Source organism: Chrysochloris asiatica, unplaced genomic scaffold (genome assembly GCF_000296735.1).
Source record: "Chrysochloris asiatica unplaced genomic scaffold, ChrAsi1.0 scaffold00017, whole genome shotgun sequence".
In the NCBI taxonomy this organism is placed as follows: domain Eukaryota; kingdom Metazoa; phylum Chordata; class Mammalia; order Afrosoricida; family Chrysochloridae; genus Chrysochloris; species Chrysochloris asiatica.
In genome coordinates, this window is record NW_006408535.1 from 13,452,936 (window position 1) to 13,471,225 (window position 18,290).

An 18,290-nucleotide genomic window follows, 5' to 3' on the forward strand; every position below is an offset into this window, starting at 1 on the left:
TAAGGAACTGAAAACTGTATTGGTGAGAAAAAGGTCAGGAAAGTTGCACAGGGAATTTTTTTTTTCTCATCCTGAAAACACACCTATTTATTCTTCAAGGTCCTGTGAGAATTTTGTTGGGAAACCTTATCCCATCATACACCCTTCAGCCCTACTCTTGCCCCTTCAGACTTGTTTTTGTTCCTCAAACTCAAATAACATTGAAAAGGAACATGATTTGGGTCCTTCATGAATGCCCAAAGTATCTTTTTCAACTGGCACTAGTGTGGCACTGTAAGATAAGCACTAGATGACTAACTGTAAGGTCGGTGGCTCAAACCCACCAGCCACTGTTCGGAAACCCTATATAGGGTTAATATGAGTTGGAATAGACTTCATGGCACTTGACAATAACAACATAAAGAGAACCGAACTTTTTAGGGAAGGGTTAGCCTTTAGAAGTGAATAGACCAAAACAAGATGGCAGATCAGGTGGAAGTGCAGTGAGGAGCTCCATCAGCAACAACACAGAATACCCGACCAAGCAGGCTCAGGGGATGGTACCAGAAATCTGAACCACATACAAAGGAATATTTAGAAGGTTGGAAGTCTTAAAGCTAGGGAAATTTGTACCAGAAGCAAGAAATCCATTGCTCTCTAATTCAAGATGCTCAGCTGCTCCCAGAGCTGCCATCTTGGGCAAGGCCAAGCAGGGAAAGGATCAAAGCAGCCACGGATGCCTGACAGAACTGTGGAGATAAAGGTCTGGACATTCTTTTTTTGTATCTGTTCATTGGTCTCTCACTGTCTACGCACCTCTGTTCTGGTGACCAGAGGGGGTGCCTGAGTGAGTGAACACCCCACCCCAACCCTAGAAGGTTCTACTACACATGCACACAGATCTTGAAATTTAAAGTGGCGGTTTCCACTTAAAACTAAACATCAGTGCAAAACAGCCACAGCCAGCTCTGAACTGTTTATCACTAGGAAAAAGGCCTGAATGGGGACTATGGAGCAGGACAAACAGACAAAAAGGAAATAGGCTGAAAATTAAATCCCAAGTTATGTCACAATGACCAACAGTGGCATCTTGAAATTTCTCAGGAAGAAGAGTGAAAAGGGAAGCCCATCTCCTGATGATCACATCTACCTGAAGGCAATCAGAAAGCATAAAAAAATACCAAAATACACACCCATCTAAGTATTAAGGACCCCAAAACAGAACCAAATGACCATATCAGCATATGTCCAGAAACGAGATAAAGTGACTGAGACAAATGAGCTGGAAGTATGCCTACACTCCATACTGGAAAATGGGCTGGCTTTGGAAATGCCTGAGAAGGAATTCAAGAAAATTATTATAAAATGTATCAAAACACTATACAATGGAGTTAAGCATAAGGAAGAAGTCAGGAAATCTCTACAGGAACAATCATATAAGATAGATACAGCATTGGAAACAATTCAAAACCTACAGAAAGAAGTCCAAACAATTATAGAATATCGGAAATGGACAATACACTGAAAGGGCAAAGGAGTAGAATTAAAGAGATAGAAGCCAAAACTAGTGAGCTAGAAGATAAATCTCTCAACACTACTAAGATAGAAGAACAAACACAAAAAAGGATAAAAAAAATCTGAAGAAGTCTTAAGATTCATGTTGGACAACATGAAGAGGAATAACTTAAGAATTTTCGGCATTCCAGAACAGGAAGAATCACACACATTCACAGAGGAGAGAGTTGAAGAGCTTCTGGAAGAAAATTTCCCTAACATCCTGAAAAGTGAAAAGATAAGCATTCAAGAAGCTCAATGAATCCCCCAGTAAGGATAGACCCTAAAAGACAATCACCAAGACATAATGATCAAGGTCTCCAAAATCAAAGATAAGGAAAGAATCCTGAAAGCAGCTAGGGAAGAGAGAAGTGTAACATACAAAGGCAAGCAAATCAGATTAAGCTCGGATCTCTCAGCAGAAACCATGCAGACAAGAAGGCAATGAGGAGACATATATAAAACCCTGAAAGAAAAAAACTGAACCAAGCATCCTCTACCCAGCAAAGCTGTCAGTCAAATATGATGGTGTAATCAAAACATTCCAGGATAAACAGAAGCTAAGGGATTTTGCAAAAGACTACCCTGCTGAAAAAATCCTAAAGGAAGTTCTGTAGACTCAGAACCAACAAGAATAGACAATAACCAGAGAATGATGTATACGGCAGCATCACCCTGAACTCAATTGACAGATGGACAGCCAAGAACAGAATAAAATCATAAGAACAGAGGATCTGGGAGGTCAGTCTATGATCAAAACAATTACAATGTGAAAGAAGGTAAACACAGAGGAACAGAGATCCAGGTGGTGGGAAGGTCAGGTAGATTACAGGATAAAATAGACTGTCTTAAATGAAGGGAAGAGTTAATGGAATATAAGGTAACCACAACAGTGGGACTGGGGTTGGTGGAAGTAGTTGCATTTGGGTGTTAGGGAGGGCAGTATAAGAAGGGGGAGGAGATGGAAGAACAAGATGGGTAGGGAAGCACTGAGACAGGTTTGTATGGGCTAAGTGGACAGAGGTAAATAGTGATGCATGCTCAATCTTGGAACAACAGGGCTCTGTGATACAAAGATCTAGACATAGCTTAAAGCGGGAAAATAATACTAAAATTCTTGCCTGTCCTATGAATATTGTTTTCCATTGCCTAAACTATTGTAAAATAGTTTTACAATAGTTTGAGTGGGCCAGAAAGAAATGTTGGGAAACATGATTACAGAAAACTTGTAAGCCTGTCTTCAGCCTATAACTGATTGGAATACCTAAAAGGGGTTCTAGAACTTGCCCAGTGAAATAGGCCTCTTGCAAAGCCTTTGCAGAGTATACGACCTTAGGTGGAATCCTGAGCCCCATCCAGAACCTTCTGAGGTGGGACATTCCCACTAGCAAGGATAAGCAGACCAGCCTGGAACAGCTAGAGCAACAGAAGATACATCTTCAAAGAAACATCAGGAAAAACCCAAAACAAAAATGTCAGCATGACTGGCTACTACAAGAATAAGCAAGTTGTTCACCAGGAAGCCATCAAGGCAAGCAATCAAGTTCCTTCAGGACAAACTCCCCTCTAAGACTAAAACTTAAAGGGAACACATGAACAGGCATGTAAGCTTGCTGGCAACCACATTGGTCTACTGGTGAGTAGAAGAGGGGGAAAGGTAGCAATGAAGAAATGGGCTGAGTTCAACCACAGTCCATTGACTCCTGTTGACCTGGAGATGAGAGAGAAGAGGAAGGGCTGGTTGGTCCAAAGTGTGGTGACACCTGGGGACACTTGAGCCCATGGAAAAGGACATAGCCACATAGGGCTAGAGCTGAAAGTGAAGCATCCAGCTGCTATGAAGTGAGGGGAGATGAACAAGAACACCCAAACTTGCAGACAGTACCCATTTGACCTAGCCTTGCTGGCTTGATAATCAGAACTCGACTAGAGGAGGATTACCCCCCACCCCCCAAATTTTTTTTAACTTGACCTATACTTCTGAATGTAGTAGCTCAGAATACCAACTGAGAGGGAAGGAGTCTTCACATCAAGGATTAATCCTATCTCCTCTGTATATAGGGTTGACAGAGATGGGCAACTTAGACCTTGGCTATCTAAAATAAGGAGGTGATAAAGGCATGAAGTGACTGGTTTACAAGGTTTCAAGACGGAGTTTAGTTTAAGAGTATGGGGGCAAAGAAAGAGTCCCCACTGAATAGTTTTCATCTTGTCTAGATGGGTCTGGTAAAAAGAGATGGGGATAAGATTCGTATGATTCAGTAGAGAATAATTGTTATCATGACTAATTGTGGCTGTCACAGTTGTAAAGGTAGAAGTTTTTTAACAAAAACAGGGGAGTGGTTAATCTTATAGTCCAGAAACAGAGGACCCTAGGGCCATCAAGGGAGACAAGCATAAGCAAAATGTGGGACCTTATCCAGAGAAGCAGTGATACCAGAGACAGAGGCAGAGATAGGGTCAGGGAGAGAGGAAGCAACTGAGGACTCTAGATTCATGGGAAGAGAGGGACAAAGAGCTGGTGGTTAGGGGTCAGACTTGCAGAATGCGACCTTTGGAGATGTAAATTATTATATATGCCTGAGCGGTATTTTTTTAATGTTAAAGTGAATAGTGAGAAATACTATTAACTGGCGTTGCTTGGATGGGATTATAATCATTGTAATGAAACAAGGTGTATGATTTGTTGAATGCAAAACTGATGATCTGCCCTGTAAACTTTCACTCAATCCATAATTAAAACCTAAAAAAAAAAAGGTGAATAGAACAGCTGGAGGATATGTCAAGAAACAATAGCTTCACAAATTGATATTTTTGCATAGTGAAAGTTTCTATGATTTTATAACAATACTTTAAAAATTATATGAGGAAATTAGACCTAATTTCCTGAGTGTTACTTCTGAAGGGGTATGATCAAAGAGAGCTAAACATGTCTAGATATTCAGTCAGAGAATTAGAAGAATTCTAGATTTATTAGAAATGTGTTCCTAGAACTTTAGATGATCACTCATTGCTCTGTGAACCCCATTATTTGGGGGAATGCAGGTGTGCTTCTCGGGTGAGGTAGGAGGGAGTCCTTATCTCTGTTCCCATGCACAGGGCAGCAGAGGAAAGGGCTGTCATCTTCCTCATTGCTCCTGAGCTTGTCAGCCCTTTGGGACAGAGCATAGTGATTGGCTTTCACTGTCATCATAACTTGGATGCAGGGGCTCTGGAATGGTGCCTGGGCTGTTGCACATAGGCTTGCTATGAATTGGAACCAACTCTATGGCCCCCAACAACACCATGGAGAAGAACCTAGAGAGGTCCCCTCCATCAATGTTTGCTTACCACATTGCAATGTGTAAGAGTCTGCAATTGTTTCACAGAGAGGATAGGAACTTGGACCACCTTCGCTCAAGGTGTTGCACACGGTTGTTGTTGTTGGGTTGTTGTTGTTAGTGCCATTGAGTCGATTCTGACCCAAAGTGACCCTGTACAGGGCTTCCAAGGAGAAGCTGGTGAGCTTGAACCACCGACCTTGCAGTTCAAACAACTTTGCAGTCTGACTCATTAGCCCACAGCGCCACACCAGGACTCCCAGGTGGATGGACGTCTGCACACCTGGTCTGGTGTGGTCAGGAGAGCCCGGATTTAGGAATTGCTGTTATCAGTGACATCTGAGGGAGCTTGTCCCACGCTGCTGAAGGGCCGTGTCCACCTGGACCTCCTCCTCCTCGGACTGCACCAGGGGCGACTCCCCACCTTCGCTGGGGTCCCACGGATCTGGGTTGGAGCAGGGGGAGGACAGTGAAGGCAGCCTGGCTCGGAATTCTGAAGGGTTTGGAACCTGAAGAGTAATTTCATTCGAACTAGATTGGATTGGATTCAGGTTCTAACGGGGGGCACAGCACAGTGCTCTCTTCTCCTCTCGAGCTCAGGAAGATGTCCAGGGCCTCCTGGTCAGAGATGTCCAACAAGTCCATCTGCTCCAACATGTCCACGTTCACCGCCATGGACGTTATGCTGTCCATGGGCTCTCTCCACTCCGCTTTCTGCTGGTAGCCTGTGGAAAGGTACTGCTTCTTGTCCTGCTGGAAGGCCTCCTCAAAGAACTTCTGCCACTCCGTGAGCTTCACTTGCTGCGTGCGCTCCATTTCCAGGGCCTTCTAGGTGTGCGCGGCATCGAGTCCATCTTTGAAGGCTTCAAGTTCTTCCTCTTATTTTTCTGGTAATCTTCCAGTTGCTGGAACTGCATATGCTTGTGGCTTTTTAACTCGCACTGTCCACATAGGTCTTCAAGATACAACAGGTGGTTTTCTCTGTCCTCAAAACTCGCCTCTAAATGAGTCAGATTGGCTGTCACAGACCCTAAATCTGCTACTAAGCCTGGCAGTAGCTGGAGCTGTTCCTGTAACTCTGTTAGGCTGGTTTTCTTTTTCTCCCAGTGAGCGGAAAGTACAACCATCCCAGTGTCCACCAGCTCTCTAGCACCTGCACATTCCTTGGCTCTTCTGTGAATGGTGCAGCCCAAGTATCTTCATACCTGCTAAGTAATTCCAGTCCAGCAGAGAACTTTGGCAAACATGTAACAGTCCTGGGTTTGCTTTTTACTTTAGCTTCTCTTGATTGGTTACTTAAAAGTGTTCAACCCGGAGGTGAAATACTGCTGCACGCTCAGCAGCCGCTCGCGCAGTCTCCAGAATTTCCGCTGTGTCTCCTCCCCTCGGGCCTCTTGCCACCCCCGCTGCTGCACCCCACCCCCTTTTAAAAATAAAGAATGGCTTTATTAATACAAAAAAATGCAAACTGTAAAGCACTAAGAAACTTAAATATCAAAGTCTTGCAAGCAGGTGGCAGTTCAAGGCGGTCCTTCATGTACAATTTTTATACCAAGGGTTACAGCAACGGAAATAACCAAATGTAACAAAAGTCCAAATTCTGCTGGGATGAGGGGAAAAGAGTCAAACCTACTTGGAATGAATCCAGTGGCTAGAACTATATTCTTTGAGCCAAAACCAGGTTGAGTCTCATGGGCTACGGAGTGCAATTAAATAGTGTTCAGGCACAGTAAGAGGCTAAGATGAATGCATTATGTGAGAACCAGGATTGTAGTGGGAGAGAAAATAGATCCAAGGAGAAACCAAGGCCAATTATTGGAACTGCTAATTTTTACGAACCTAATCATTTATGAATACCATGTTTCTATAAAGAACGTTAAGAGAATAATTGTATTTCAAGGACTTGAAAACTGCTAAACTCCGAAGTTGTACAATTTGCGCAAATTAATATGATAAAAGGAGACAATTAAGGTTTATAATTAACAGATAAATACAAATGATCTGGTGAAGACAGTCTAAGTTTCTGCTCTGTCTTATGAAGCAGTGTAATTGATTTTTATAAATGCTAATTTATAGTACATGCTCTGTTAGCCATTAACACAGAGAAAAGAACATGGATTAAATGGAAGGCAAGGAGGGATATGAGCCAAGGAATTAACAAAGTAGATTTAACCAAGGAGAAGAAATAGAAAAATATGACAAATGTTAAAATACCACTTTCAAAGGAGAAAAATACTCAAATGACAATCTCCCATCTCTTCTTAATCATCCATCCCCGGGGAGTTAAAAAGACCTTCAACAATCTCTGTAAAGTTTTTTTTTTCTGATTTGACACCATTCAAAACTGGCTAACATTGATTTCCTGAAATTTAGAGGGTGTGAATAGTGTGGTCTGACTTAAAATATGGGTCAGATTGTGTAAATAAAACGTTCTTTAGCAGGAAGAAGTTTCTTGGGTGAGAGAAACTGTTGCTCTGGAAGCGAAGCCTGCCATATGTAACTAGTTGTGCAGTGTATATTCGAATACCAGTGGTGACTCACATGTGCGCTCTAAACCAAATGCCACAATGAATGATGCTCCAGATTGCAGGCAATTTGGGGTTGAGCTGCCTCTCCATGGGCAACTCAAACTGAACATGCTCTAGGCCAAGTGCAGGTAGGGCTTAAGAGCAAATGGAAGTAATTACTCTGCATGTCCCCACTCTATAGGCAGTCCCTGGGTTATGAAAGCCAGACTTCTGTATAACTCCTACTTGTCCTTTAATGTGATATAATTGTGCCCTCACTTTGAAACAACTGAACCAACTCATTACAAATTCTTTATCACTATCACCTTGACTTGAGGCAGGAGCAGCTTTTAAATCATTGAAATGGCTTTGATCTTTACTTGAACTAACTCAAGCCAAATCAAAGTAGATTCCCACTCATAACAATCTTTTAGGAAAGAGTTGACTGGCCCCCTAGGATTTCCAAGTATATAAATCTTTATGGAAGCAGAGTGCCACCACTTTCTCCCGTAGAGAGGCTAATGGGCTCAAACCATGAACTTTTTGGTTGGTAACTGAGTGGTCTAACTATGGCACCCCCCAACTCTCCTCTCTGGCACTAAAGTAAGGATAAATAGACTATGTGCACCTGGTCCTACTCACAGTGACACGGTGTCTGGTTTCTTAGGAGTGGCTGTGGGGGGGTTGAAGCACTGACCCTGTGGTTTGCAGTCCCGTGCTTATCCTAAACCACCACACCAGGAGTCCAGTCCCACATACTTACAAATCCTTAAAGACACAGGATCAGAGCTGTTTCATAACCCAGGGACAGCCTGTATATACCTCTTGAAGATAGGGTCTGTGCTCACACATTTGTATTTGTATTTGCTTCATAAATCTCAACATATTGTCATGGAGTAGATTTTGACTCATAGCAACCCTGTGGAGGGTTTTCAATGCTGTAAACTTTTAGGGCAGCTGAAAGCGTCATCTTTTTCCCAGGTGGCAGCTGGTATGTTTGAACCACCATAAGTTCCAATGCTTACCCTACAGCACCAGCAGTGTTCTTTGGTTTAGGATATTGTCATCATCAATCAGTTTGCAACAGTAGCGACTCTGACCCTGCATAGGCTTTCCAAGGAACAACTGGCAAGTTTGAATCACTGACCTTGCAGTTCAAACTGAGCTTGTAGTCCAGTGCATTATCCTGCAGTGCCACACCAGGACGCCACACCAGGATATAGAGTGTATCACATACTTGCTTTTTCTATGCCACCATCTCTTGGAGAGGAAAAAAACTCTAATCTCACAGAGCTGCAATGTAAACACAAACTCAGATTTCATAATTGTTGTTGTTAAGTGCTATCAAATTGGTTATGACTTACAACGACCCTGTGTAGGGTTTCCAGAGAGTGATTGGTGAGTTTGAGGCCCTGACCTTGTGGTTCAAACTGATTTTGCTGTCTAGAGCTTACTCTGTAGCGTCACACATTTATATCGCTGCAATAAAAGTTAGAATACATTGTTAATGTCTTTCTACCTATACTCAAGCTGAGATGTATTATGGTATCCATTACAGTATCCTAAATGTGACTTTTCTGCTTAGATTCATATAGCATTTCAGACATGAAAAAGATTTGTTCTGATAATGAACATTTGTTGTTGTTAGGTGCCATCGAGTCGGCACAGAGTCATAGCAACCCTATGCCCAACAGACTGAAACACTGCCCGATCCTGGGCCAACCTCACTACTGTTGCCACAATTGAGTCCATTGATGCCGCCACCTGACCAATCCATCTCGTTGGGGTCTTCCTCTTTTTCTCTGACCCTCCACCTACCAAACATGATATCCTTCTCCAGTGATTAGTCCTTCCTTATAATATGTCCGCGGTATGAAAGACAAAGTTTGGCCATCTTGGCCTGTAGGGATCACTCTGGCTAAACTTCTTCCAAAATGGATCTATTGGTTCTTTTGGCAGCCCAAGCCACTTTCAATATTCTCCTCTAACACCATAACTGAAATGCATCCATTCTTCTATGGTCTTCCTTATTCACTGTCCAGCTTTTGCATGCATATGAAGTTATTGAAAATGCCATGGCTTGAGTCAGGCACACCTTAGTCCTCAAGCTGACACCTTTGCTCTTCAACACTTTAAAAAGGTCTTGTGCAGCAGATTTGCCTAATGCAATATGTCATTTCATTTCTTGACTGCTGCTTCCATGAATGTTGATAGTTGATCCAAGAAGAATGAAGTCCTTGACAACGTCAATCTTTTCTCCGTTGATAAGAATGTTGTTTATTGGTCCAGTGGTGAGGATGTTTGTTTTTTTTACATTGAGATGTAATCCATACCAAATGCTGTGCTCTTTGATCTTCATCAGTAGAAAGCCGGTAATTCATAGTTTTTATAATAGAAAACCTGAAAATATGGCTTTTGAATTTGACAGTATGAGGCCTTGGCGAGTTTTACCTCAATCTGGCTGCTACTATGCTTTACAGTTTTGAAGTTGAAATCTGCAAGAGAGAAAAAGGAACATGGATGAAGAGAACACCAAAGAATATCATGAGAAGAGTACATCATGTTTCTGATAAATGTGGTTGTTGTTGTTGTCAAGTGCCGTCGAGTCTATTCCAACCCATAGTGACCCTGTATAGGGTTTCCAAGGAGAAGCTGGTGAGCTTGAACTGCCAACCTCGCAGTTCAAACAGCTTTGCAGTCTGGCACATTAACCTACAGTGCCTCACCAGGACTCCAATAAAGGTGGTAGACCTGGAAAAGTCAGGCATTGACTTTTCAGCTTCCGTTCCTTCTAGCCACACCTTATCAACCAGTTCCCAGTGAGTTCAGAGCCTTTCCAAATATTTCCAGATGTCGCTTGCTTATGAATGTGATGTTTTCCTTGATGCTTCAAAATTCCTAACCCATAACACAAATTGTACTTTCAACAGAAAGGAACAGGTCAATTAATTTTATTTAGATTTTTATTTAAACCAATTTATCAAAAATATAGTTTCAACGTGTAATAAATTTAAATGATGAATGAGATATTTTGTATTTTTTATATTGTCTTTTAAATCTGGTGTGTATTTTATGCTTAAACCACCTCTCAGTTTGCACTAGCCACATTTCAAGAGTTTAAGCCACATGTGGCTGGTGACTACTGTACATATTATACAAGAAGCTAGAAAGAGAGAGAAAGCCATTCTTACATGTGAAATCTTTCAGTCATAAAACATATCAGGGTCATGAAGGAGATGAGCGGTAGCTATAGTCATTAAATATAAACATTAAGCAGTACCAAGATGATACATCCTTTGTCATTGAGTTGATTTAGACTCTTAGCCAACCTAAAGGATGGATTAGAACTGCCCTATAGGGTTTCTCAGAGTATATGCTTTAGATCAGACTGCCGCAGTTTTCTCCCACGGAGCTGCTGGTGGGTTGGAACCACTGACCTTTTGGTTAGCAGTTGATGGTTAAACCACAGAACCACTAAGTGTCCTAGCAAGATGATAAAACTGAATAATTGTGTCTCACTAATAATAAATTCATTGGATTCACTCTAACTAAGAATCAAAAAGCCTCGGTAAGAAGGCCTTAAAGAATTCACATGTTCATTTTGTGTCATTAAGTATAAGCTTTACTTAGATGCACAGGAGGTCCACAGGTGTACTTTTCTGTTTTCATAAAGTCATTTGGGCCAGTTGACTTCGCTAGATTTGGTACAACAGAGGCCAGGCTTCAGTCATCTCCTTAAACTAGACACATAGGGGACAAAACTCCCTTTCAAGGGATGTAGACTGCCTAGTTAACTCATTCATTTTACAGCAACCACAAGGGGAAATTTGCCACAAACAGTTAATCACTCACTATTAGCTGGTGTGGCACTGCAGGATAAGCACTGGACTGTGAACCACAAGGTTGGCAGTCCAAACCCACCAGCTGTTCCTCGGAAACACTAAGCAGGGTCACTATGAGTCAGAATCAACTCAACGACAGCACCTAAGCTGAAAGGAGTCCTGGTGTGGTGCTGTCAGATAAGCACTTGACCTTGGATTGAATTGCAAGGTCGGTGGTTCAAACTTACCAGCCGCTCCTCAGAAACTCTCTTCAGGTCACTATGAGTCGGAACTGACTTGACAGCACTTAACAACTAGTTGACAGAAAGGTTGGCATCTTGGAAGACAGGCTTGGTGATCTGCTTTCTGATCTACATTCAAAAGCTTGTAACCTTGAAAGCACTATGAGCAGTCAACGCTACACACATGGGGCTGCCATGATTCTAACTGATTTGATGGCAACCACCACTATTATAAGGAGCTCTGGTAGTGTAGTGGTTACAAATCGGGCTGCTAATCTCGTGGTGTACAGTTCAAAACTACCAGCTGTTCCGTGGGAGAAAGATGAGGCTTAAAAAAAAATGTTTTATTGTGAATTATGTGATAGTTTACACGGAAAAACATTAGTTTTACATTCATCTTATCATTTATCATTTCATTGCCATGGTTACAATCCCCTTCATGCATCTTCAACCTACCAAAGGGTATACATTACAAGCCTGCCGCTCGGTCGTCAGTACACAGCCCCTCTCCCTCTCTGGGTCTAAAGACCCCAGCTGCTCCATCTCTCCACATCATCGTCTCTGAGATGAGGCTTTCTGCTCCCGTAAAGATTTACAGTCTTGGAAACCATGTACAGGGTCGCTATGAGTCGGAACCAACTCCACGGCACATAACAACAACAGCAACAACACTACTATTGCAGAAGAAGGATGAGGCTTTCTGCTCCCATGAGGATTTAAAGCCTTGGAAACCCTCTACAGGCTCACTATGAGTCAGAACCAAGTTGATGGCATTGGACCACCACCGCCATTAACATTAACAGTCTGCCTGGTGGACTCATAGCATTTGTAGTGGAGCAGCCACCAGGGGCAGGCATGAACATCTTAGGGCCTGGGAACAGTCTTAGTATAGAGACACAATAGAAGACCACACTTCTGAGGAGAACTGAGGATACTCTTAATGTTGTTGTTGTTTGTGCTGACTCCCAGTGATCCTATGCACAACAGAACGAACCACTGCCTGGTCCTGAGCCAACCTCACAATCGTTGCTACACTTGAGCCCATTGCTGCTGCCATTGATACTCTTAATGTACAGCTGTAAACCAATTTCTAAGATCAAATGATAAGTGAAAAAAATCATGTGCAGAACAGTATTATAATACATTAACTATTGTGTAAAAAAGGAAAAAGAATATATCTCTTTATATATGCATAGATCATCTCTGGAAGAGCATAGAAGAACAGGAAATGATGTTTACCTCCAAGGACGGCAGGAGGAGGACTGAGAGACAAAGGCAGGAGCAAGAAATTCCCCTTACAGTCCTTTGTGTTTTAAATTTTTTTTACTATAATGTGTTGAAACTTACATTACATTTGACATATGTGCAAAATTCCTTTTAAATTTTATACCATGTGAATGAATATAAAATTAAGTTGAAATTAAAATCAGTAAATTTGAAACAAGCCGAAACCAGAACAAAGGGCCTGGCTTAGTAAAAGAGTATGTCACGTCTTGGAAGTCAGTGTGGAGTATGTAACTACATGATCATCTAGACCGAGGGCCCAGGGAAGTTATAATGACTGAATAAAAGTACTAACAAACTTTTTTTCTTTTTTTAAATCAAGCCAACAGCTATAACTCAACAATCATTTCCTGAATGCCTAGCGTTTTCTAGTTTGTGGATGAAGCAACATAGCCCCATACTCCTCTCCTCTGGAACTTGCACTCAGTGAATAGATCTGTATGTGAATGGTGCTACTTTTAATGGCAAAAGTTAACATAAAATGGAATGGCAAAGTAATAATAATTTTTTTTTTTTTGAAATGAAAGAAGCTTTAAAGTTCTCAGTTTAGAGAATCCATTTTCGGACGTGCCTTTTCTCCTGGTAAAATCATGGATAACAACAAAAAGATGTAATGTTGTTAACACAGTAGTATTACCAAGACAAACCAAGGCTGAGTGTTACATTGTACCCCACCGAGAAGTTGCTCCTTGAGCAGTAAAATGATAAAGCTGAGATATACAGTCTCCAATCTTTAGTCTTGGGACAACCCAGTTTCTCTGGATAGCCAATAGAATTGATTCTTCCAGCAAACATGTATTTCAGTTTACGTGTGCTGTGCACTCAGAGAAGTGTGGAGGGTGCATAGGTAAGTCTAGCAAGAGATTTTTCCATAAGGAATAGGGTGATAAACATGTCATTGCTTCTGATTGAGAAAGCAATGGAAATGCAGAAAAGAGTAAATTCTACCTTAGGGGAGAGGGAACACTTTGTAGAAGTGAGGAGTTGGATGTTGTTGAATACGTAGATTATTATTGGCAAAGAATCAAGGAAAAGTTATTTATGACCAAATGTGTTCTTAAAAACAAAAAAATAAAAGAAGTAGCAGCATGAAATACCAGATATATTTGAGGAACGGGCGCCTAGCTTGGCTAGAGCATAGCATGATACGGTGCTGGAAGATACAGAGATGAAAATAGAAGGTAGCCTAGGGATCTGTGAGGGGTTTTGATGATGTTGCTGAAGAGTTTGGACCTTTTCTCTAGCAATTGTTGTTGTTAGGTGCCGTTGAATCGGTTCCGACCCATAGCGACCTTGTGTTGGGTTTCTTTGGAGCAGCTGGTGAGCTTGAACCACCGACCTATGGTTCAAACCGACTTTGCAGTCCAGAGCATTAACCCACAGTGCCACACCAGGACTCCTCTTTAGCAATAGGAAGCTATAAAATGTGGGAGAGTTACAACCCCAAATCTGTGCGTGGAGGGCTTGATATAGAGCAGAGGCACCAGAGACAGAACCCAGGGGAGGCTGTGACCAGAAGCCAGGAGAATTTTATGAGAAGGGAGAGGGGCCAACAGTTTATAGAGCAGGGGTTTCAGACTTGATGATCAACTGACTGACAGGAAGGGCCAAGAGGGAAGGAAGGATTAGCCATGTTCTGGCAGACTTTACAATAATCCACAAATTAAGTTACACCGTTCCCCTTGAATATGATGACTATGTACTGCAGAAAAGATGAAATCTATATTGTTTACAGAGAAAAATGAATCCTAGTCCTAAAAGTTACATTGCAAAAGGGCTCTCCTTAACTTTAAAGTGGTTTTAGAATTATTTAGTTTGACACTAAATGGGAAATTGTTTTGAGGTATAATTTACTTTGAAACAAATAATGTTGTTGTTGGTGTTAGGTGCCATTGAGTCGGTACCGACTCATAGTGACCCTATGCACAGCAGAACGAAACACTGCCTGATCCTGGGCCAATCTCACTACTGTTGCCACGCTTGAGTCCATCAATGCTGCCGCTTGACCAATCCATCTTGTTGGGGGTCTTCCTCTTTTTCTCTTGACCCTCCACCTTACCAATCATGATATCCTTCTCCAGTGACTGGTCCCTCCTGACAATATGTCCAAAGTATGAGAGATGAAGTTTGTCCATCCTGGCTTCCAAGGGGCACTCTGGCTGCACTTCTTCCAAAACGGATCTATTGGTTCTTTTGGCAGCCCATGCCACTTTCAATATTCTCCTCCAACATCATAACTCAAAAGCATCAATTCTTCTATGGTCTTCCTTATTCACTATCCAGGTTTCGCATGCATATAAGGTTATTGAAAATACCATGGCTTGGGTCAGGCGCACCTTAGTCCTCAAGCTGACATCTTTGTTCTTCAACACTTTAAAAAGGTGTTGTGAAGCAGATTTGCCCAGTGCAATATGTCGTTCGATTTCTTGACTGCTGCTTCCGTGAGTATTGATAGTTGTTCCAAGAAGAATGAAGTCCTTGACAACTTCAATCTTTTCTCTGTTGAATAAGAATATTGTTTATTGGTGCAGTGGTGAGAATTTTTGTTTTCTTTACATTGAGATGTAATCCATACTGAAGGCTGTGCCTTTGATCTTCATCAGTAAATGTTTTAAGTCCTCTTCACTTTCAGCAAGTAACATGCCCATTTAAAATACCTACTTGAATCCCAGCTTGAAGCTCTCATGAATGTTAGTAATATCCTCACTGCTGTTGAGTTGATTCGGACTCTTAACAACCTTATAGGACAGAGTGGAACCATTCCATAGGGTTTCTGAGGCTATAAATCTTTATGGAAGTAGACTGCCTCATTTTTCTCCTTCAGAACAGCTGGTGGGCTTGAACTGCCCAGTTTTCAGTTAGCAGCCCAACATGTAACCCACTATTCTATAAGAGCTCCTTACTGAGTCACTAGGACTCCTTGTGACCCTAAACATCATAAGAGGCACATATAAAGAAGTGATCAGCTGGAATGGTTGTCAGTTTAAGGTTATGTTTTTCTAAGTCTGTTTAGTGTTGGTCGATCCTATGCCCACTATTGGCACTCTGGTAGCGTAGTGGTAACGAATCAGGCTGCTAACCTCAAGGTCGATAGTTCAAAACTACCAGCTGTTCCACGGGAGAAAGATGAGGCTTTCTGCTCCCATAAAGATTCCCAGCCTTGGAAACCCTGTACAGGGGTCACTATGAGTCGGAACTGACTCCACGGTACTTAACAACAACAACTCTAAACTAAACTGTATGACATATAGTTCTCTAAAACAACCTAAGTCTATAAATGATTCTACCAAGTGGTATATTTTGGATAGGAAAGTTCAAAAGTTGGGCGTGTAAAGCTGGATTGAAATAGAAGGTGTCTTCATGAGAAATGGTTGTTAAGTGCCATCCAGTCGGTTCCAACTCATAGTGTCCCTGTATAAGATTTCCAAGGAGCACCTGGTGGGTTTGAACTGTTTACCTTGTGGTTCACAGTCCAGGGCTGATCCTATAGCACCCACATCACGAGCAACAGAAGAGATTTAATGTTGACCCCAGAAACCTCTGTGACTAAGACTAATTTTGGAGTCCAAAAGTTTATCAATTTTACCGATGGATTAAATCACATCTACTGGAGTAGGTGCTGGAGGGAAGGGTGAGTAGAGGTTCGTGCCTTATAAAAAGCTTCTCAAGAAAGGGTAGTTTTACAGATCTACTGGAAACCTTGACATTTTTCAGTGAACTATTTTATATTTAAAATCTTTGGGTTATTTTAGGCATCATGGACTGTTTTTTACTTAATTGCCATCAGTCTGGGGTTTCTGTGCCAAGGTACCAACCATTCTCTACTAGCCACATGGAGAATTGCCCAATTGTGCCTTTGGTTTCCTCGAAATACAATCCATTAATTTTCTTTCTCCCACAGTAAGCAGAGTTGGTTATCCCAAAGCAATTAGGTAGAGTGTTTGGCTGGACTCTTCTTCCAACTTGAAGGATTCTATTTACTCTCTTGCATTATAGCCTTAAACCTTCAGTCCCTTATAGGGTCAAGAGTTGCTTTTCTGCACCAATAAGCAAAAGCATTATAATATTAATAACCTTCAGCCACGGCTTTGGCTTCCTTACCTTCTTCCCATGCTTGGATGATTTCTTCCACCTTTGAGGTAATCAATAGTGGCCTGAAATTCATTTGGGCTCTCACACACTCCATGAAGTCTCCAAAGTAAGCCAGTGGCAAGCATTTAATTAGCTCATTTTGTTTCTGCCAGGGCACAGATGTTTACTAGAAGAATCCAGGAACTAGTAAACAATTTAGCTATTGCTGAACCCTTTATGCCTTTGCAGTAAATAGGAATGAGATTCAGAAGACTAATGATTCTGCTTTTTCTAATCTCTTTGTGACTTTGGACAAGTGTCTTTGCCAAGCTGGATACAAGCTATCCTTTTAAAAGAGCTGGTTGGCACTAATCTTTGAGATAGGTCTCTTCTAGCAGGAAGGTGCATTCTTAGTTCCTGTCACCTTGCTGGGTGCAAATGAGAAAAGATGAACAAGACACAGCCAAATGGGGAAAGAGGGAGCCAGGAAGAGGGGCAGGTATTTCCTTTGATACTGTGAAGGGTTCTACTAGAGAGGGTTGCAGAGTGCAACAGGAACATCTGTGAGGTTGGCACAAGGCCGTTATCCCATGGACAAGGCCATCCATGGGATAACTGTAGGAGCTGAAAAGTTTCTGCTTTTTCTGTGATCTTTGTAGCAGACAGAGATTTAATTTCTTCCCATGCTTCATCAACAATATTATTTCCACACTTTGCAAAAACTCTGAAAAAAAGGAAATATTTCTTCAAATGTTTGTGTTAGGAACTGTCAGTTCTTTGTTGATAGCTGTCAGGGTTTTGAAGCTACTATATTTCCCATCAAGATGACCCAAGAATGCAGTTCAAACACACACAAGAAAAGGCTGTAGTGCAACTGATGGTCTATTCTACAATCTGCTCCTGGCATTTTTTTTTGGCTGGTGAAATGGAGCTTTTCCACTTTCTCTTTCCATAGATGTAGTCAGTTTGATTTCTGTGTGTTCCATCTGGTGAGGTCCATGTATATAATCATCTCTTATGCTGTCTAAAGAAGATATTTGAAATGAACAAATAACTGGCTTTGCAGAATTCTATCATGTTATCTCCAACATAATTTCTATCACCAAGGCCATATTTCCAACTACTGATCCTTCCTCTTTGTTTTCAGCCTTTGCATTCCAATCACCAATAATGAGCAATACATCTTGATTGCATGTTTGATCAATTTCAGATTGAAGAAGTTTGTAGAATTCTATTTCAATCTCATTGGCTTTCGTGGTTGCTGTGTAAATTTGAATAATAGTGGTATTAACTGGTCTTTCCTGTAGGTGTATGGATATTATCCTATCACAGACAGCACTGTACCTCATCACTGATCTTGATAATATCTTTTTGAAGATGAAGGCAACACCATTCTTTTTCAATTTGTCATTCCCAGCAAAGTAAACCATGTGGTTGTCAGATTCAAAATGGCCAATACCAGTCCATTCAGCTCATTAATGCCTAAGATATGGATGTTTATGTGTTCCATTT

General features: G+C 41.6%; 1 pseudogene; it reads right to left on the minus strand.

Moving 5' to 3' along the window:
• Positions 1 to 5,182: 5,182 nt before the first annotated feature.
• On the minus strand, positions 5,183 to 16,872 carry LOC102826688 (annotated as a pseudogene).
• Positions 16,873 to 18,290: the final 1,418 nt, after the last annotated feature.